The sequence below is a fragment of the Pinus tabuliformis genome, chromosome 8, assembly GCF_031772625.1.
Source record: "Pinus tabuliformis cultivar Carrire ecotype Pingquan chromosome 8, CPIR1, whole genome shotgun sequence".
Lineage (NCBI taxonomy): Eukaryota > Viridiplantae > Streptophyta > Pinopsida > Pinales > Pinaceae > Pinus > Pinus tabuliformis.
Genome location: NC_142294.1, coordinates 1,422,594,776 through 1,422,617,827, shown reverse-complemented (window position 1 = coordinate 1,422,617,827; position 23,052 = coordinate 1,422,594,776). Strand labels below are relative to the sequence as shown.

The 23,052-nt window shown below is 37.3% G+C and overlaps 1 pseudogene; it reads right to left on the bottom strand.

Annotated features, from left to right (window-relative positions):
- Positions 1 to 10,637: 10,637 nt before the first annotated feature.
- Positions 10,638 to 17,910, bottom strand: LOC149240936 (putative serine/threonine-protein kinase PBL28; annotated as a pseudogene).
- Between the last annotated feature and the right edge of the window lie 5,142 nt (positions 17,911 to 23,052).

Here is a 23,052-nt window from a genome sequence, read left to right as displayed (position 1 = left end):
TTGTCCCCAGTGGAGTTGCCAATTTGTTGTGGGGAAAAATGCCTATGCAGGACGATCCTATCCACCTAAGGTGTGACAGTGCCTTAGCAACAAACAAATACAGCTATTCTGGTTTCTTCCTTTATGAAATGTGAAAGAGAGGATATCGATAGACTTACCGTTATCTTCCGTTTGTCCCTCGATCTAGATCCTCTTCTCTTTGGGTGTTCACAGCTACTTGCCTCCTCGCTTGCTCAAGAGAACAGCTACTTGATTCCCACGAGATCACAAGAGAACAACTACCTGTGACAAGAGAACAGCTACTTGCGACAAGAGAAGAACACAACACAAAGGCAAATATTCATATTCATAAATGATTCAGGATTAGAAATAAATCAAATACACTAATGCAATCATACAAATACACCAGTATATAGGAGAAAACCAAGATAACTTTATTGATTGATAACAAGGTTCAGGAAGAGATACAACCCAGAGGGCTCCAATCCAGCATCTCCTTCCCAGCAGAATGGAATTCCTTCTTCAGCTCCCTTCAAAGCATTAAGCACCCAATGTTTCCAGTCTCAAACCAACAGCAATTCTTTGCAATAACAAAATTCCAGCCCCTAGATCTCATGGAGGAGAGATCTATATATAGATGTTTGGAGAGAGGATGAGTCAGCTTGAGATCTGACTAGTGTCCTCTCCCTCTGTCAGTTCTTGAGTCCACTTGGAGGTTCTTGCTTCCACTTGGAGATTTGGAACCTCTTACTCATCACCAGTCGAATTCCTTGAGGCAAGTGTCATTTTGGAAGCTTCCTGGCTTCTGACACCTTGAGGAATGAGTCTGCCACATGTCCAAACTCGCTCAGCGCAGGTAGCTAGTGTTGGAGTTGACATTCAACGCAGGTAGCCAGTGTAGCAGTTGACATTCAGCGCAGATGCTCAGTGGAGCAGTTGACATGATCCTGAATTGACTTGTTTTTGAGTGGTTTCAGGTGGAGAACTTCTGTGAATTGCTATGGTTAGTTAGCCTTGTTCCTCTAGGGGTAGGAACAACATGTTTAAGGACTTTGGATCCCTGAGATTATGGACATTTCATGCTCAATGCTGTAAGGCACAAAAATGTCTATAACACAATAGTCCATGAGATCTTCACTTGATCTCCATTTTTTAGCTTCAGTGTAGTCTTGACTTTCTCCCAGAATTTCTCCCTGTTCTGGTTCACAAATGGAGTCTTCCATTTCCAACTCAACTTCCTTGAGTTTTTCTCTCAGCCACTTTACTTGATTTTGTTGTAGCCTTCTCTGCAACTCATGCCACTCCACTGGCTTCTTCCTTAATACCCAACCTTGTCTCTGGTTTTCTTCTAGCCACATTGTTAACACATCAAGTTATTTTCTTATCTCAGCCAACTCCTTGTCAATATCCTCTTGACTCAGTCTCTTGCCATCTGCTTTGGCATCCTTCTTCTCATATCTTCTGTTGTGGCGTCTCTCTGAACCTCTACTATGACTATCAGTAGTCATCTTCTTCTCCTGTTTCTTCATGAGATCCTCACTCATCTGCAACAAGTCTCCGCAACAGCTAGTCCTCCTTGCTACAATCTTACCTCACTAAGCTCTCCTCACTCAGTCTTTTGGTAAGCACGGGTCCTCTGTCTGGAACCTCCTCTTGAGCAACACCTTTGCTCCTTCTAGGCTTCTGTAATCTTTCACTCTCTCTTGAGAACACTTCAGTTGTCCTCTCTCTGTCCAACCTCTTGTTGGATTCTTCAGGTTCATTGCCACTTCTCCTTCAGAGTGTTTTCCTTACTCTGCCTTCAAGAACACATCTGGTTCTCCTCTCACAGCTTCTCTTGTTTTCCTTTACTAAGATGCTTCATCTGCAACCACAATCTTCAATTTCAATTTGAAACAAAACACACTATCTTACCTCCAAGATCTATGTATGATCTTATTCTCCCATTCTTCTACACTTTGAATGGATTGTCCTTTGTTTGGTCTCCAAGTCCTCTTTCCTTCAGAACTTGTACTAAGCAATCTTGCTCTCACTTTTCTTCAAGGAATCCTCTGTTCCTGTCTACTCCAAGCCTCTGCTGGAACTGCTACAATCTCCCAGGAACTTCAAAAGTTCCCCTTACAATCTTTTGTTGTAGTCTCTACCATTCATTCACTTAACTTATGCACATTACCTTCTTCTGTGTGCAAACTCCTTTTCATAGGAAATATTTCCCCGCTCTGATTACAATTCTACTTTGATACCACTAATGACGCAGGGTTACCCCCGCTTACTCCCACAGTATGCATGTAAAATGCATAAGCACATTAGTCCCAGGAATTTTAACTCTCTAAGGAGTCAAATCTTCATTTACTAAGGTTTTAGGCCCCCTTTAATAGTCTCATGCGAAATGATTTATAGACTAACAAAGTCTAATCATTAATCCACCTTTTTCTTTATATCAAAATTCAATCACCCCGCTCAAACCTTCTATTGGCGCTTGACTCATCGTAAACCCTTTATCCTTTGATAGTGGTGGACTTATATATGAAACTTCATATACCCGTGCTTAATCCTTTATAATTCATTTACAAAGGAAATATACGCAAAACATACCTTTTCCGCCTTGGTACGGCCTCTGCACAGATATCGATGCTACACCTTTATCGCAATCACAATATCGGTCCTCCATGGTCACACTACACACTCTACCTTCCACCTCCGATATGTGAACATATTCTGGATCTCAAATTATTATACACCGCCACTATAACTCTGTCGGGTCCATTCCACCGATCCTTCCCGCAGCGCTCTCCGAACTCTAATCTCTCCGATCTCTGATCAGCGATTCATCGCTATCGGCATGTCGGCCATTGGTGTATCATGTTCCATTGCCACCAACCATTTGACCTTCCGAAATACAATTAGCGATCCCATTGGGACCGTCGATTTGACTTCCGATCTGATGGTTGCGATTAAATCACTATCGTTATCGCTATATTTAAAAGGGTCATTCCAATCTCGTTCCAATGGTTTCCAATTAAATCTTGACCGTTGATCTGGCGCTCGATCCAACAGTCAAGATCCTTCCCCATTCCAAAAGTCACTTGACGGTCCTCTGCCTTTAATCTACACTTAGTAGATCCAATAGTCCACGATCTTTTCGAGTGAGATACGAGCACGGGGAATAACCGCCTGATAAGCGGTTTCCCTCTCTCTCCTCGCTGCTACGTGTCACGATTTGTATGGAATCGGGGCCAACGAGAGAAATACCACTTACGACCTTCACCTCGCCCAAAATCCACTTATGTGTATAAGCCCGCCTTTCTTCGTTAAAGTTTGCCAATGCAATGTTTCAGCACTGCTCCATGCAACATGATCTGAACCATTGATCTATGAGATCCAACAGTTGTTGTGCATCACCTCTATACTTCTTTGCTCTTCTCTTTGCTTATGTTTCACGCTATTTTCAACGTTTTCTCTATGGTTCGGGTTTCTTCAAAGGTTCTCATCCTTCCACCATTCTACTGCACACTCTCTCCTGAGCTTTCCTTCTGCGAATTCTCACATTGCAGTCTCTTCAGAGCTTCACTCTGATCATTCAATTGGATTCAAAGACCCACTATGATTCCTCTGAATCATTCTCCTCCTCTGTGTATTTCTTCAGAACTTTGCTTGCAACCTCTGTTACAGAACCTACGAATTCACACATAAATCAATCATTAAATACTCGATTCACACACTTACATAGTTCCAGGATAAACCTCTGTATAAACAAGTATAAACAACTGATTACATATCGAGACCCTCTATCTCACAGGCCTGATCTTCAATATCAGTGGCCTCCTTCCTCTCACTCTACCCGTAGGCTTACATTTATACCAAAAAGGTTCTGTTGAACTAATTTTGGTTCAAATCCTTAATCTACTGAACTGACTCCTAAATGTCCTCTAAGTCCACTTCTAACTCCAATTAATCCCTAAGAACTCTCTCTAGTTCCTTGAATCATGAAACTGCCTTAAGAGTTATAATTGACTTCTAACTCTCTTGTCATTATTAACCACTCATGTTCTCCTTAATTCGAGAGCATTTACAACATCCTCACAACATCTAATTAATTCCTATCCTACTCACTCAAAAGCCTAAATATTACATTAATTCATCACTTAGGAATCCAACTTCCTTAAAACACATGACCCCCTATGTCTACTAAAATACAATGATTTTCTCTTGGGTTGAATGCTCCTACATCAAGGAACAAGAATAATAATATGGGGTCTACATGGGCACAAAAATAACAATAAGGGAGCTACACTAACAATAACAATAAGTGGGCTACAATAGTATTATAGGGACCTAACAGGGTTTCCATGTAAAAGCTTGTGTCTCTTTGTGATGTGATGACTTTCTGATATGTTATTGATGTGATGGTATATTTATGATTATATGATTCTTATGGTTATGGATCATTTCTATATGATTATTTGATTATAAAAATTGATGAAATGGTAAAATTTCTCTCATACTAATTCAACCCCCCTCCTTCGTTGTGACCTTTGGGCAAACATACACAACATCTTTTACAAGAATAATTTTGTTCACGAAGGAGTTAGACTGATATAAATCCCATAAGCTGTTCCCTAATAGCTTCACTATAACTTCTTCTGAAACATTTAGCAATACTAAATTTGGGAGACACCACCATATTGTTATTTTTATGTTATGATCCAACTTGATCTAACTTTCTATTAACATCCATGTTAGGGCAGTACCTATATCCACAATGATCCACTCATCTTTGTTCACCAAAAGATCCTCCATTTTGAGCTTCCACAACTCAAATCTATGCCCATTGAATTTATCAATCTCTTCTTTGCATTGATCACCATTTCCTTTCACCACAAAGATCAATTTTGCACATCTCCCGCTATAATAAGGATTTCCATAAGCCTGAGCCAAACACTTTAGCCACAAAGGTGTTCCCTCGAAGCCAAACCACTTTAATACCCAATGTCGCTTTTTACCCTGTATGGGCAATTTCTGCAAATATATTCTTAATAAAAACATAAAATATGAAATGACACACATACATTAACCCAAAGATTTAACCCTTAGAAACCCAAAATGGGAAAGCAAGAATGATTTTCAATATATTTTTCCTTTATAGTGTTACAATAAAACATGTATATTATGTGGCATCCATAAATTTCACATCACATATTCTATAATCATGGATATGAATACCTTCGTAGTTCCTTAACTAGAATTACAAAACCATGCATTAAACCACCATGTGCCACTAAACCATTAAAAACAAAAATTGTTTACAAGAAACTAATGTAAAAAAATTACCCACAAAAATTAAATTGAGGGATTTCACCCTCCTACAACCCTCTTGCTGCACTTGATGCAATGAATGGAACATTGAGATAACTGTGTAAAGAATATAACACATATTGAACACCAAAGAGTTATAAAAATCCTCTTGACTCAAAAAAAATGTATTATGATCTTGAATGGATGAAATAATTGAAGAATAAAAAAATCCTATAAAGAGAAAAAGAAAAATAGATTTCACATTTCTTTTTAGAAGACAAATGAATACATTGATATAAAAGGCAAAGTAAGGGGTCCATTCCTATTAAATTGACATATTCTTGTATATTTTTACATAAGAAAGGTAGATGAGGCATGCTTCAAAACATATGTAATAGAAATAGGTAAGGGCTTCAAAGTATTAGGAGTGGTAGGACTTTTTTTTAGTTATGAAAATGATCTTTCTTCATTAACATAGAATAATAGAAGAACAACTTGAATTTTTTACATGAAATTTTGTATAAATTGTTTAAAATTGAATAATTATAAATATTATAAGTTAATGTTGTATTCCAATTATAATAATATAAAGACGTAGAATTATTTATGTTTTGAAAACAATTTGACATTAATCCAAAAGTACAATTTTAATCAAATTACTTAACCTAGTTGATGAAACAACAAAAAATTAAATGAGTAAATCATTTAAAATTTTGACATATGGTAATGTATTCAAGGTATATATGTGTGTGTGTGTGTGTGTGTGTGTAACTTTAAGAAAGTAAGATATTATTTAATATTTTATTTCTATTATCAAAAAGAAGGGAGATAAGTGTTCCTAGATCGCCATAGTTTTGCTTACTTCTCAAGTCAAGAAGGTTGGTACTATGGCAAAGATTTTGAAAATTACAACAAATATGAGTAAGAGCTTGACAATCCAAGAGAATTTTCTTTACATCTTCAATCATCTTAGTATCGCAAAGGTGATACACTCTTTCATCCCAAGGTTTTTTGGGAATTGACCAACACCCCGTTTCACTTTGAAGCTCATGAGAATTAGTTCTTATCTTTGAAATATTCATTTTCTTCTTAGCACTACTCAAGTCAGAAAGATAATTATGGTTATCAAGATTGAGTTTGATTACTTCCTTATAGTACCTTAGTTTCATTTCTCCAACTCCTCATCATCCCACAACTTATCCTTGAGTTTGGAAGAAATAATATTTTTAATATTATTCTTATTCTCCAAGATGATCTCCTCCTTTACCCCCCAATAGTCTAGAGCCAAGATTGGGCATCCTTATGCTAGTCTCACTTGAGTTAAGGTGGGGATTTGGCTAGAGTTAATAGCAATTTTGGAGAACCTCTTAGCTTACATGTTGTATAACTTCTTCTTATAAATGAGATACTTAACCATAGTCATACTTTCAATGAGGGAAAGACTAGCTTCAATCAAGAGGATAGGGTAGGGAGTATTTCCTTTATCTTGAGGTCGTAGGTTATAAATTGCTTTTTGAGCCGCTCAATCTTTGTCCACGATTATCAAGATATACTGCAACTCTAAACCTCACATCCATATAAAATAATAGGGATGACTAGAGTCTCAAAGAGGAACCTTTTTTTACTCATTGACAAGAGTCTCAAAGAGGAACCTTTTCTTACTCATTGATAAGAGTCTCAAAGATGAAACTTTTTTTACTCCATACCCAAAGATCTATGGACTTACAATTATTTTCAAGCCCATAATAAGCTTTCTAACCCCCAACTATTCTTTTCTCAATGCTATAATTCCACTTGTGCTGATGATGAATGTTCATTCCACTCTATACTTATATGAAAAACTTTTTCCAAGTTGTTATTATCAAAATGAAATTATCCTAGTTAACCTTTCTGGATTTAATCACCATGGCCTTAGTCTTGTTAGTATTAATAGTGATACCCATCTTAAATCAATAATCTTGAAAGATTCTAAATTGTTTGTCAAAATCGTCATGACCCTTCATTAGATAAACATAAATATATTTTTAATCTTTCATTTAATTTTCATTTTTATATTTAGTATTAAAATAATTTGTATATATAATAATTCTATTTAAAAATTTTATTTCGTTGATGTTTATTTTTATTTTTTTTGCTAAAATAAATTCTAAGAACATTTTTGAAAATAATTGTAACTAAATGTATAAGTTGCTTTGACACAAAACCCCAGCAAGAGTCATGGTCAAAATTGTAAACATCACGGACCAGTTGGTGACAACTATTGATTTAGAATTTGTTTCACCAAAATAATAAAATATATTAAAAACGCGACTTCGTGGTACGAGTCACGGTTATTCGTGGTCAAATTTGATGTTAAACATTATGTGGTCAAAATTGTAAACATCACGGACCAGTGGGTGACAACTATTGATTTAGAGTTTGTTTTACCAAAATAATAAATTAGCAATTGTCCCAAAAGGTACAAAGAGAGGCCAATAGACTTATGAAGTTAGAATTGTTGAATTTTTATAAAAGTTTTAAAAGTATGAGTATTTTTGTAAAAAAATATTAAAAATAGAAAATAATGAATGTTGGAAACCATATAAGATGTACAGTCTAAAATATTATATATATATATATTAAAATCTCAATTGTATTTTCAATTTGGGTATTGGTTAACTTTTACGCAAACATATGCTTCCACAATTGTAACTCTTCTTACTTAGAGTAATTTACTAAATGACAAAACTCATGACTCCTATAGATATTGCATCAAGCAAACTTCAAATTCAATTTGGGTAATGCAACTCTCATATATGACCAAGCGGGCTTCTATGGTTCAGCGTTGTTACTTTTCATAAGGCTCACTAACTAGTTTATACGGTTTTCTCAATAATTATGCTTAAAAGGCAACACCAAGGGAATTAAGAGAGCAGAACAGAAAAACACATTGTTTTCATTCAAACGTACAACTACTGAAAAACAATTTAAAAAAGGTAGAGACTCTTTAAGGCACGTAAAATCCCTCAAGAATCTCAGCTATACATATCTTGATGCACAGGATGGCCGAAGCACATTAAACATGGCAAATTTTATGGTGTATGATATATTAGAGCTACAGAAATATTAATTATGTTTTGATTTATCAAACTTTGATTAGATACCTAGTGAATGGATTTTTTTAGGGCAGTTTCTAGTCTATTTTATTAGATTCCAATTTTCTGGAATCCTGTTGAATAATTTTTTTTGCAAATATTAACAATTTCAATGTTTCTGTTTGAAGTACTGCCTAGGTGTATGAATTATACAATTTATCAGAGCTTCATAGTGACAATGGTATGCACTATCCTTTGTGAATAACTACAGGGATTTACGATTCCAACTGTGAAGGAGAAACTATTTTTGAAGAAAAAGGTGACCCACTTAAGAGGCTAGCCTCATGAATAGGTCCTTCAACAGTTTTGTAAGTTCAATGGAAGAAGATAGAACTCAGGCATTTGAGGAGGTCAAGGAACCTTACATAGAATTAGTTCACATGCAGAATTTGGCAATATTTGACAAGCTAAAAGATGGGATGCCACATAACATGTTGCAGAGGGATCTAAATGAGTTTCCAAAAGATATTACTAAAGGTGAGTCTCCCAGCAGTGCTGAGGATAGTTGGGTTGATGTGGAGTTGCTTATCAGGCACCATAGGATTTTTTGGGGGAGATATCAAAATCTAGTTTACAGAAGATAATTTGTCTTAAATAAATCAGAGATATATTGGTCCATGCAAAGCAGCTGTTGCTTCTGAATGAAGAGGATTTTTCCTATTTGCATCAGCCTTCGCCAAAAAGAAAAATCCACAAACTTGGTCTTCGTAGATCCACATATAGCAAAATGCTCCTCTGCCCAACTAGTGATGTTTAGGAACATTGAAAATGGTGCACTATGGTATCAACACAGACAAAATGGAGGACAGAAATAGGAAAAAAGAACAAAAACTTCCATCTCAAATAGATCGTGTAATCCCGAGCATAAGAAAGAAAAAGCCAAAGCCCATACATTATTTTTGCAAAATTTAACATCTATCAAAATTAGTTCAAGATCAAATTCTAATGGCACCATAAGAACTCCAAGTTTTATAACCAATACAATCTCAAGTAGACATTCAAAAGCTTAGAGATAACATTTAAATATCATTAGTGCTTAGAGGACTATAAGGATGAACTAAGACCAGATAGAAATATACATTAATCACCATTCTCAAGCATCAGCCCCTGTATTTATCAAGAAATAATACTTCAATAGCTCAAATGTGGCACTCTTGTTTTGAAGGAAAAACTTTATGTAGCCCTGATGACAACTAAAATGTCCTTAGAAGTGAATATTAGAGGTCTAATTGCAAATTTAGCCTTTATTATTATTGAATAATGGTAAAATCATTATCCTAGGCAACAGAGAAAATAGTTCCCCTCAAGTTGATCCTCTAAAAAAGTTAGATCCTATTATAAATCCGTGAATATCAAGTTAATTTCTTTGTGGGTTATTTCATGCTAGGCATCTACTTTGTATAAGAAAATTATAATATTAAGTTTGTGGTTACTGTCAACTACATTGTATTAAAGCTTTTGTCAAGAGCCATGAGAGGTGCATTGGGACAATAAAATTGGGGCAGTGTCTCAATCCCAACTAGGGTTTAATTCCTCCTACATCATGAGGCTATTTCCCGAGGGTTCAGTCAACTCCACAAGGGGGAAATTGTTTGTTCCATGGTTAAGCCATCAAGGTCATTCACTCAGTACGGGTGGTATATGCGGACAATGTAAATGGTGCCCCAACTCTTGATAGGTTGTGGATGCTCATCGCTTAAAAGGAATAGAGCAAGCATCTTTCTTCAAACCAATATTAATTCTTTTAAGGTTCTATTAAGTCTAAATTTGACCATTTTTGGTTAAATTTTACAGTTTCATAAAGTAATCCAAGACTAAGAATCTTAATTTTTAATATGTTGTGCCAGTATACACTGTGTTTCAGTACGTTGCAATATATACACAGTGCCAACTTCAAATTTTCCAATAGTTTGGTATTCATTAAGGATTCTTAAATATAATCAATTTGTTGAAGTGAAAGGAACTTCCATCCATAGAAATAAAGAATTTTGTTATAACAAACAACTTGAGAGTGACTTCCAAGTTCCCAGTGCCATATTCAATTCAATTACTCTTATCAATTCAGATTTCTTAGTGTACATTTAGAAAGGTATATTTCAAGGACGTTGTTGATGATTATTTTGGTTCACTAGAGTAGAGATTTCTTGTCAGGTATATTTGATTTTACCATTCCATGAAATTTGCCCTAAGAAGAAAGCTGCATGAGTATTAGTAAAAAGGATTTGAAAGCGAAATACATACCGCAGTATACTCGGGATCAAAATAACCAAAGCTACCAAGAACTCCGGTGCTTACATACATCTCATCTTCATAGGGAATTAGTTTGGCAAGGCCAAAATCTGATACCTAGACAACAAATTTTCAGTCGAGGGGAACATTAGAAGTTAAAACTCCTTGAAATAATGATGTAACTAATTGAAATTTGAGAAAATACAATTTCCTAAAGCAATTCTGATCTATAGTATTTCCGGATTAGATCCACAACAAGTGGTATCAAAGCACTTTCTTGGGCAAACATTGGAGAATTTTTTTTTTTAATTTTTGTAAGATTTCGGGGGCGGCGAGTTTGCAGATCAGATCTGTATGTTTTGGTGCAAGATCTGAAAAATCTAATTGCAGATCTAGATTATATGTGAAAAAATACCCAATTTCAAAAAAAAAAATCGGCTGAATCGGAGTCCGGATGAAGGAGATATCGTTGATTTAAAAATCAGTAGGGTTGCAGACAATTTTTTGGGTAGCGAATTTTCGGCACAGATCTGGACGTCTTGGTGCAAGATCTGAAAAATCTAATTGTAGATCTGGATTTTGTGTGAAAAAACACTCAATTTCAAAAAAAAAATCAGTTGAATCGGAGTCCGGATGAGGGAGATATCGCTGATTTAAAATCAGCTCTTTTTTGCAGAAATTTTGGTGACGGCGGGAGAGTTGCAGCGCAGATCTGAAATTCTAGTGCTTGTATCAATATTTCTATCACATGGGCAAATGAAAAATGATTGTTCCATTTCTGAAAACAGGTTATAATAGGGATTCTGAGCAATATTGACATAATTGTGACCATTTCAAATTTTCGCCATTTTTTTTTGTGATGGCTGGCCTAAATCTGAATTTGAGGGACTTGTATCCATTTGATGGCTCTCATCCAACCAAATGGCTAGCACAAATGGAGAAATTTTTTATATTGAATTACATCATGGATGATGAGACTCAGCTAAAGGGTGGCAACAATGTACTTGGACAATGAAAGATTGCAATGGTGGCAAGGGCATCAACGTTGCTATCGAAGGCCCTTGACTTGGGACAAATTCACAAAAGCTCTTATGGACCACTTTGACCGTAAAGCTAATCTTATGGATAAGCTCACACAGACAGACACACAGCCTAGCAAAGATTTTATTTTTACAGGAAAGAAGGAAACCAAGGAACCTAAAGGGTTATTTTCTGCTGGTATCTCCTTATTGCAGGTTCATGGATTGATTCAGAAAGAGAAGATCATTGTTTATATCAATCCTAGTGGTAAACATAATTTTATCAATGTTAATTTGGCAAAAAAATTGCAAGTCCCAGCAAAACATATTGAAAATACACAGGTTGATGATAAGGATGTTCAAATTTATAAGGATTTGAAACTTTCTATGGATAAGTATGTGTTTCATGGTGATTTTTATGCTTCAGATATGGATAACATGGATGTTGTTTTGGGATACCCTTGGATGGAATTAGTGGGTATTATAAATATTAATGTGCAGAAGAAATTCCTGAAGCTCTGGTATAAAAAGAAGAAAATTACATTATAGGATATTTCCATTAATAAGCAGGTAGAGTCCAAGGAGGTTGAAGCAGAAGATGTTACAGGGACTGACATATCATATGATGAGCAGTTGATGGTCGACAATCAAACACAATCAGAGGCTGAAGCCGAAAAGGTAACAAGTGCTGACACATCTAATGAGGGTTCAGTGGTTGAAGTCGTATTGGAAAAGAAGACACCACAACAGGCACCACAGTAGGGTGAATTAAAGAAAAAGATATCGTGGGTTAAAACTTCAACATATCATCACCCACATCACCTCGCAAGACAACCATCAAGATGGAAACCAAGTAGTCACATGACGGATAGCGAGGAGAGAAGATCCACCCACTACACATCAACACAGAAGAGCTGCCATGGTCAACTTCCATCTCAAGCGAGCGAGGCACCAGCGAGATCGAGGGTTCACCTTTCTCTTGGATGGCTAGATGCACGTGCATGGTACCAGTGGACTACTCTTTTGAGTAGATCTTATTATTTATGTTCTTCCCATGTTTCGGGGACGAAACATGCTTAGGGGGGTGGAATGTTATATACCTAGGGGGGATAATATGGGGTACCAAGGGAGGTACCCAAGGTAATAATGTAATAATGGGATGGGCCATAGTAATAAATAAGGTGGTTAACCCATGTCATGTAAGGGACCACAAGTAGTTAATAATAATGTAATGGGCCCATGGTATTAGTTGATGGTATGAGGGAACCATGGTAATGACCCATGGTATTGTATGTATGAGGCCTATATAGAGGCTAGAGACTCCATGTCAAGGATAGTCAAGGATTATTGTATGAACAAGCATATGGCTTGTGGAGTGTTCTCCTTCCTTAAGGAGTGAATGTATGGTGTTGCCCTACCTTAAGGGTTTTGATCAATAAAGAATCATTTTCATCAATTTTTTGTGATGGCGCACCTAGATCTGAATTTGAGGGACTTGTATCCATTTGATGGCTCTCATCCAGCCAAATGGCTAGCACAAATGGAGAAATGTTTTAGATTGAATTACATCATGGATGATGAGACTCAGCTAAGTGTGGGAACAATGTACTTGGACATTGAGAGATTGCAATGGTGGCAAGGGCATCAACGTTGCTATCGAAGGCCCTTGACTTGGGACAAATTCACAAAAGCTCTTATGGACCACTTTGACCGTAAAGCTCATCTTGTGGATAACCTCACACAGACAGACACACAGCCTAGCAAAGATTTTATTTTTACAGGAAAGAAGGAAACCAAGGAACCTAAAGGGTTATTTTCTACTGGTATCTCCTTATTGCAGGTTCATGGATTGATTCAAAAGGAGAAAATCATTGTTTCTATAAATCCTAGTTGCAAGCATAATTTCATAAATGTTAATTTGGCAAACAAATTGCAAGTTCCAGCGAAACAAATTGAAAATACACAGGTTGATGATGAGGATGCTCAAATTTATAAGGATTTGAAGCTTTCTATGGATAAGTATGTGTTGCATGGTGATTTTTATACTTCAGAGATGGATAATATGGATGTTGTTTTGGGATATCCTTGGATGGAATGTACGGGTACTATCAATATTAATGTGCAGAAGAAATTCTTGAAGCTCTGGAATAAAAAGAAGAAAATTACATTACAGGATATTTCCATTAATAAACAGGTAGAGTCCAAGGAGGCTGAAGGAGAAGATGTTCCAGGGTCTGACATATTAGAGGATGAGCCAGTGATGATAGACAATCAAACACAAGCAGAGGCTGAGGCAGAAAAGGTTACAGGTGCTGATACATCAGAGGAGGGCTCAGTGGTTGAAATCATATTGGAAAAGAAGACACCACAACAGGCACCACAGCAGGGTGAATTAAAGAAAAAGACACCGTGGGTTAAAACTTCAGCATATCATCACCCACATCACCCCGCAAGAAAACAACCAACAAGATGGCAACCAATCAGCCACAAGGACAACAACCCCCGTATGACGGATAGCGAGGAGCGAAGATCCACCTACTACACATAAACACAGAAGAGCTGCCATGGTCAACTTCCATCTCAAGTGAGCGAGGCACCAACGAGATCGAGGGTTCACCTTTCTCTTGGATGGCTAGATGCACGTGCATGGTACCAGTGGACTACTCTTTTGAGTAGATCTTATTATTTGTGTTCTTCCCATGTTTCGGGGACGAAACATGCTAGGGGGGTGGAGTGTTATATACCTAGGGGTGATAATATGGGGTACCAAGGGAGGTACCCAAGGTAATAATGTAATAATGGGATGGGCCATAGTAATAAATAAGGTGGTTAACCCATATCATGTAAAGGACCACAAGTAGTTAATAATAATGTAATGGGCCCATGGTATTAGTTGATGGTATGAGGGAACCATGGTAATGACCCATGGTATTGTATGTATGAGGCCTATATAGAGGCTAGAGACTCCATGTCAAGGAATAGTGAAGGATTATTGTATGAACAGGCATATGGCTTGTGGAGTGTTCTCCTTCCTTAAGAAGTGAATGTATGGTGTTGCCCTACCTTAAGGGTTTGATCAATAAAGAAGCATTTATATCTATTTCTATCTTATTATTCTTGGGTTATTTTCTATTCTCATATATTTTTGGATCAGATCTATAACAAGTGGTATCAGAGCTATAACATACTGATTATTTCGCAAGTAGTAAGCCTTTATCCCGTTAATGGAGCTCTTTTGGAAAAGAAAGAGAAAGGTGATGGATACCCTGGGTTAAAAGTCTGCATCAAGAAGAATATTGGTGGACTTGAAAGCCCTATGAATGATAGGAGTGTTTGTTGTTGGACTAGAATGGAGATAAGCAAGGCCTTCTGTTGTTCCCAGAGCGATTTTAAGTGTAAAGGCCAATCCATCTTCATTATGAGAATTCCTACAATACACACAGATACATACATATAAATCTATGCATACACATCTATGTATGAATGTACAATAGGGTGTATGGGTGTTGTATTGCATATAGCCAATGTTTGATGGCACTTGCAATTGTAAATAAGGAACGTAATTTTTCATAATAACAAAAATAAATATTGTTCAACATGATGCCCCATCCAAAAATTAAAAAATTAAAAATTATGTTCTTTGAAATATTCTGTTGTATTTGTTGCTTACCGTGCAAGTGATCTTGTAAATTGCCTTTGTTCATATACTCATAAACCAGAAGGTGTTGACTTTTGTCAGCACAGTAGCCTATCAAGCGAACTAAGGTTGGATGGTTAAACCTGCTCAATAGATCAACTTCTACTCTGAATTCCCTTTCGCCCTGCGCTCCTCTTAATGAGTTTGGGTCCATTTGTTTAATTGCTACAACCTGCAAAAGATGTTTCAATTCAAATAATTTAATGGAGACAATACTATTAAGGAAAGAAATTACAGATAAAAAGAATGATATACAAAGTACATGCTAAAATGTTAAGATGAACAGAATATCTACAACATTTTGAAGAATCAGATGTTGTATGAGATTTTAAGGAAAATTAAAGGGAAAAATTGAAAACACATATTCAACAGCCCTTAAAATTCCTAAAATCAGTAATTTTAAGAATTATCTCCATCTAATACTTTTATTTAACAACCTGACATCTCTGAAAGATAACAAGGGTCCAACCTTTAAATGGTTCCATAGGGTACCGTACAATATGTGAACCCTACAAACATTAGGAGGACAAGTTTGTAGGGATTTTTTGAAGACATAAAAGCAAATCTATAATCAATAATCAGTGATTTGAAGAATTATTTCACCCAAAATTTCTTTTTGGTAATTTGGATTTTCAAACAATCACACACCTTTCCGGTTTTCAGAACTCCTTTGTACACACGCCCAAAGCCTCCCTTCCCAATAAGATTGTTCTCATGGAAATATGATGTCGCTTCTTGTAATTCCCTAAGTGTGAATACATAAGCGGCACTAGGCTGTGGATTTATGCATAGGAACTCTCTATTACCCAGCTGCCAATACTCCAATGGTTTATAGAGCCCTGCAATACAAAGAGTAGTATCAGTTTCCAATCTTATATTTCTCTGTTAAGAGATGCGAACAACCCATCATTTGAGAAATCATGCCTCAACTAAAAAACACAGTATATTGGCAAACAACACAAAAACCTTATTAAATTCAGAGTAAATAAAATTCCTGTGGCCTGGATTCAATAAAGAAGTTTCAACATAATTCGCAAGAAGCAGACCTATTAAAGAACCTAAATCACAAAAAGCAGAACTAATTCAGAAACCTAAATCACAAAAAGTAGAACTAATTCAGAAACCTAAATTCACAAGAAGCAAACCTAATTTAGTAACCTAAAAACAGAGGACTTGCTTCGTCTCTTCCTTTGCAATCCCGACAAAAATTCAAACGGCGTTTTCATGCTTTACAGTAGTACTGTATCCCAATTAGAATGTTCCATGTATAGAAGAAAAAGAGCATAATTGTGTGACAATTCTAGCTGGATAAACCTATTCCTGTAAATAGCTCTATTTTCGACCGTGCCAAAAGAATCTAATGGTTAAATGCGATCATGGCAAAAGTTACTGTACCTGACCCTGCAACTATCTAATCGCCCAAATAGGAGAAGGGGATTAAAAGCTTTTTGCACTGAAGCTAAAATTCAGTTACAAGCTAGACGTGTTCTTCAGATGGCCCTGCCATAATTGTCCATGTATTTGAATGCTTGAGGAATCGTAAATGCAAAATGAAAATTAGCCTTTATTTTCAAATAAGAAAGGTGGGTCAAGTCCCTGAGAGAGAACCGCATAGTTTAAGGGAAGTTCTTGAAGTCATTCGGTTGAAAAACAATGACATTTGACTTTCCACAAATCAGAACCCAAACCCAAACAAGAATGAATAAATTAGTACAAACCCATCTAAACCTGGGTTTGATAGGCACCTAAGGGTTGTGAAGTAGCAGATCCAGAGTTACAATTTTTTATGGGTTACTTTTTTGTGTGAATTCAAGATCTATATCCTTGAGCTTCATCAAGGTGCATATGAAAAATACGTAAACCATCTAAACAAGTACAGAAATAGCATTGAAAGGGATGAAATGGTTCAGAAAATACTTTCAAAAACCCTTTCAACGACCTCTAGGAAAGCAAGATCTTCATTTTCGCCATCGACAGTAGTAGGTTTAGAGGTTTTAATGAAAATTTCAATACCGTTAATATTCAGAGTGCAGATGCCAAGCAAGAACTTAATACAACTAGGAAAATGGGCTACACTGGTACCTGCAAGGCTTACAGATTCGAGGCAGAAAACTGAATTATTCGACACAGAAAACTGATTTAACCTGTACCTGCCATAAAAAACCCACAACAAAACATTGGACTGAGATTATAACGGTGGAAGCAAAATGAGAGAGAATGGGATCAGAAAACCCAGTCTTGAGAGCACTAACCACTGAAATTTGAACAGAAGAACTCTGAGCACCTGAACGAACAACTTCTGAACAGAAAAACGGAGCTGTAAATAGGGTATAGCAGAATGGAGCTGTAAACAGGGTATACTGAATAACCGAGAGCTAGGTTGTGCACAACAGAGTGCATAGCAGAAACGGGAAACATTATTGCAGCAGGTCGTGGAAGAGCCCGGAAACATTATTGCAGCAGGTCGTGGAAGAGAACAGGAAGAGCAGAAAGCGGAAAGAGGAAGAACAGAAATGGAAAGCGAGTTGGACACCATCGTGGAAGAGCCCGGAAACATTGCAGCAGGTCGTGGAAGAGAACAGGGAGAGCAGAAAGCGGAAAGAGGAGGAACATAAATGGAAAGCCTATCGGCCTAACCAGATGCCAGTTGGAGTTGCACGACAGATGTCAATCATATGCTAGTTGGAGGTGCACGCCAGATGTCAATCATAGAAACAAAAGGTAGACGAAAAATCTCATTCAAAGGAAGGCCTATCGGCCTAAATATATTAAAAACGCGACTTCATGGTACGAGTCACAGTTATTCGTGGTCAAATTTGATTTTAAACATTATGTGGGGCAAACTTATAGCAAGAACTATTATTTTTGTCTATATCAGAAAATATTCCGTAGATATTTATGATTTTGAGAAAATAAAATTTATAATATAACTTTCTATATTATTAAAATGGTTCAGTTTAACTAGAGATGAAATGGTTGTTTTAAGTTTAAATTAGGAAATATAATTTAATTTCGAATGAGTTTTGATGATGAATCATAAGAAGTGGTTTGAAAAGTGTTAATCTTAAAATTTATTTTGCGATTTTTCTAAGATAATTTATATAAATTATTAATTACAAATTTATTTTGTGAATTTTTTAAGATAATTTATATAAATTATTAATCATAAAGTATGAGATTGTAATTTATTAATATAAGTAAATTTTTAGGAAAAAATCACATTGAAGATATTTGGTCCAGAGGTTTCCGTGTGGTTCATCTTCAGGGCAAGATGAAGAGACATATCTAGGAAGAAGGTTAAATAAGAAGATATGTCATCCTAATGGCTGAATATGGAGGGAAAATTATATATATATGTTTGATTAATTAATTTAATAATTTATCTAAACAGCTATATTTAACTAGGGGAGGGAAAATTTTAAATTGTTTAAATAAATTTTTATTACTTAATAATATTTATTTATTTATTTATTTATTCACTTACCTATTTATTTATTTATTTACTTATTATTATTATTATTTATTTATTTATTTATCTACTTACTTTCTTTTTTTCTTTTTTCACTGGGTCCGATTTGGAAAAAAATAACAAAGATTATAACAAATTTTTAATTTAGGGATAAAGTAGGAATAAAATAATTCTAAAAAAAAATAATGAATAAATAAATAATAATACTAATAAAAATTAATAAATAAAATAAATGGATAGGGTATTCCTCTACTTAAAAAAATATTAATAATTAAATTAAAAAAAAAATACTATAAAAAAATTAATAATAATAAAAATAATTAAATAAATATTGATAATGAATAAATAAATAATATTACCAATAAAAATTAATAAATAAAATAAATAGAGAGGGTAATCCTCTCTACCTAATGAAAAATAAATAAAAGGAAGAATAAAAAGGGGATTAGAACATAAAACAAATAAGAAACAGATAAAAAGCTCAGACAAAGATGGAGAAAAACTAAAAAATAAGAAGAGAGGGCGGGAATCCAACAACTACTAATTTTCCAACCATCGTCCCTATTAATATTACTAGAATACCTCTCAATTTCAATGGTTTCCCTAAACTTGCGGTGATGAAAATGAGAAATCTTTGCGATGACCTTAGCCTCCTCAATGCATATATGATGCTTGGTCTTCTTTGCATGTTCCCTCAAAGCTAAAGATTTGGTCCTCCCGTGCTTGATATCAACAACGTGTTCCTTAATCCTCTAGTTAATAGATCGACCCGTTTCGCCAATGTATGAGGTTCCACACAAACATGGGATAATATAAAAACCTATCATATCCATAGGGTTCACTTGGTCTTTAACAAATTTTAGGGAACTTCTAATGGTGTTGAGGGGTCTAAAGGTTGAGGGAACATTATGCTTCTTCAGGATTCTCGCAATCTTGTCTGCCGTCTCTTGGATGAAGGGGAGGCGAACTCCTGACCAACGATCAAATGTGTCTGTCTTAACCTTAGAACCCTTACTTTCTTTGAGGAAAGCTTTAACGCCCTGGTGCCTACTATAACCATTTTGGACAAAGACATCAAGGAGATGGGACTTTTCATTAGAAATGTGGTGTTCATCAGAAATCCTTAGAGCAAGAGTGGCTAACGCGTTGAGAACACCTATCTTCTGAGCAGGAAAATGATGGGAACTCGCATGAAGACACTGCTCGGTATGAGTCTTTTTTCGATACACCTAATGGAAGAAAGATCCATCAGCCTTCCTTGGAATGAGGACATAAATGAAGGAAGGCAACCCTCAACCTCTCGCTACATGGTAAATTTTATGGAGTTAGACTAATTATTAAGATGCTGGAAAAAGCGATCTAACTTATCAAGTCCGTGCTGGCATATGGTGTAGGTGTTATCAACAAATCTTTTCCAAAGTTTAGGTTTATAAGCAGCTGAGGATAAGGCCTTGGATTCAAAGTCTTCCATGAACAAGTTAGCAACAATAGGGGACACCTGGTGTAACGCCCTGCGATTCATACCGGGTGCGCGCACATCCGACTCGCGAATTTGACTAAGTGTTGGTCACCATCGCACATATACGCGCGGAGTAATATGACTTGTGATGGTTATGTATATGCGATGGATGAGTGTGCGATGAGCATACCCGCACTTGGGGTGAGCCGACGGTGGACAAACCAAGTATGGGGCGCTCATTGTTATGATTGTGAGGTCGGCCAAGGTTGGGCGCACAACCATTGTGCGCATATATATTGGTGAGGCTGCGGTACATTTGAGACATCGAACTTCGCTCTTGCTCCAACGCACAAGGAGATGTGCGCAGATTGGAGAAGGCGCAGGTCGCATTTCGACGGAGACTTGGATGAGCCCGCCGAGCCGGGCGCTATAGTTGGAAGTCGGTTGTGTGTGTGGTGCATACGGGCACTCACCGCACGGAGGTGTGACTTTGTTGAGTGTTGAGGTTCGGGTGTGGGTTTGTGTATGGGTGCGCCCACCCGCCCAACGACGCAAGGAGTTAACACTTCGTTGTAACTTGTATTTCGGTGGAGTTTTGGCAAGACCGTCGTGCGCTCTTGCACGGGCGGGCGCCCTCCCGATCATTGTAAAATTCCGCATTTCTAATAAAAGAGATTGATTATTATTATTGCCGAGTTGATTTTATTATTGTATATTGTTAATGGTTTCCGCACATTAATAATATGAATTCATGTGTATTATGAATTGTTAAGGCGTAGTTCGTAAAGTTTATTAACGATGGAACATCTTAATAACTTAGGCGGTGCCGCACCCGGCCAATTTAACGAAAAAAGAATTGGGGGCGTGACAGTTGGTATCGGAGCAGCTGATCCGGATATTGAAGCTGCTGAACGAAGTGAAGGTGAAATGGTGAAGCCTGATAGAGCAGGGTTGCTCATGACAGGTGAAGCCGATGCAGATAAGGTTATGGAGAAATCATGGATGAACAGTCTGGGTTTCGTGGACTTGATGGTTCATGGCAAGACCATTCAAGCTCTGGTGGACACGGGTGCCACACATAACTTTATGACGACACGGTTGGCAAAAGAGGCTGGGCTGACGATCACCCCATCGAATATGGAGGTCAAGGCAGTGAACTCTAGAGCTAAGGTGGCGGGTTTGGTACACGAAGTACCTGTGCAGATAAAAGACTGGAAAGGTCAGTTGGACTTCACGGTGATGGAGATGAACGACTTTGATATGATACTCGGACAGGATTTCTTGAAGGGAAACAAGGCTATTGTTGTCCCCTTCTGTGATGAGGTGGTGTTGGTTGGACAGTCACAAACTTGGACTTTGCCCACTCATAGGCAAAGAAGGGAAGTCAAGGTGCAGCATGTTTCGGCACTGAGTTTGGAGAAGGCTATGAAGGATTCAAATATGGAGACATATGCGGTGATGTTCAAGGATGTTGAAGGTGATGGAGTGGGGACACCTGTTCCAGCTGAAATATCTGATGTGCTTACCAAGTATGCGGATTTGATGCCTGATGAGCTTCCGAAGAAACTTCCACCAAGGCGTGCAGTGGACCACAGCATTGAGCTTGAGCCAGGAAAGCAACCCCCGGCTAAAGCACCTTATCGGTTGTTAGGGCCTGAGTTGGAGGAATTGAAACGCTAGTTAAAGGAGTTAACTGAGGCAGGTTTCATTAGACCTTCAAGGTCCCCTTATGGAGCTCCAGTATTGTTCCAGCGGAAGAAGGATTCGAATGAGCTACGGATGTGCTGTGATTACCGTGCATTGAACAAGCAGACGGTAAGGAACAGGTATCCTTTGCCATTGGCTGCTGATTGCTTTGACAAGCTTGCGAAAGCCCGAGTGTTTTCCAAGCTGGACTTGAGGCATGGGTATTATCAGGTGCGGATAGCTGAAGGAGACGAGAAGAAGACCGCGATAGTAACAAGGTATGGTAGCTTTGAGTTCCTTGTTATGCCATTCGGGTTGTGCAATGCTCCTGCTACGTTTTGCACTTTGATGAACGATGTTCTACGACCATACTTGGATTCGTTCGTAGTAGTATACTTGGACGATATAGTGGTGTTCAGTGACAACATGGAGGATCATAAGAAACACTTGGCGATGGTATTCGAGGCACTGAGGGCAAATCAGTTGTTCTTGAAGAAGTCTAAGTGTGTGTTCGCTCAGACCGAGATTCCGTTCCTTGGGCATATTGTTGGTCAAGGGTACATACGGATGGAGCCGAGCAGAGTGAAGGCGATTGAGGACTGGGTTGAACCAAAGAATGTCCATGAGATGAGGGTGTTTTTGGGCATGACCAACTACCAACGGAAGTTTGTAGAGGGGTACTCCAAGGTGACATCGGCACTGACAGACTTATTGAAGAAAGACAAGAGGTGGAGTTGGACGAGCAAATGTCAAGAGGCATTTGATGACTTGAAGAAGAGGATGGTTACAGCACCGATACTGAAGTTGCCTGACTTCGAGAGACCGTTTGAGGTACACACTGATGCTTCAGATTTTGCCATAGGAGGAGTTCTTATGCAGGATGGGCATCCGGTGGCGTATGAGAGTCGGAAGTTGCAGGATAGAGAACGAAGGTATCCGGTCCATGAGAAGGAGATGACTGCCATCATCCATTGTCTTCATGTGTGGAGGCATTACCTGATTGGGAAGCCGTTTGTTGTCAAGACTGACAACGTTGCAGCAAGTTATTTTGCATCACAACCGAA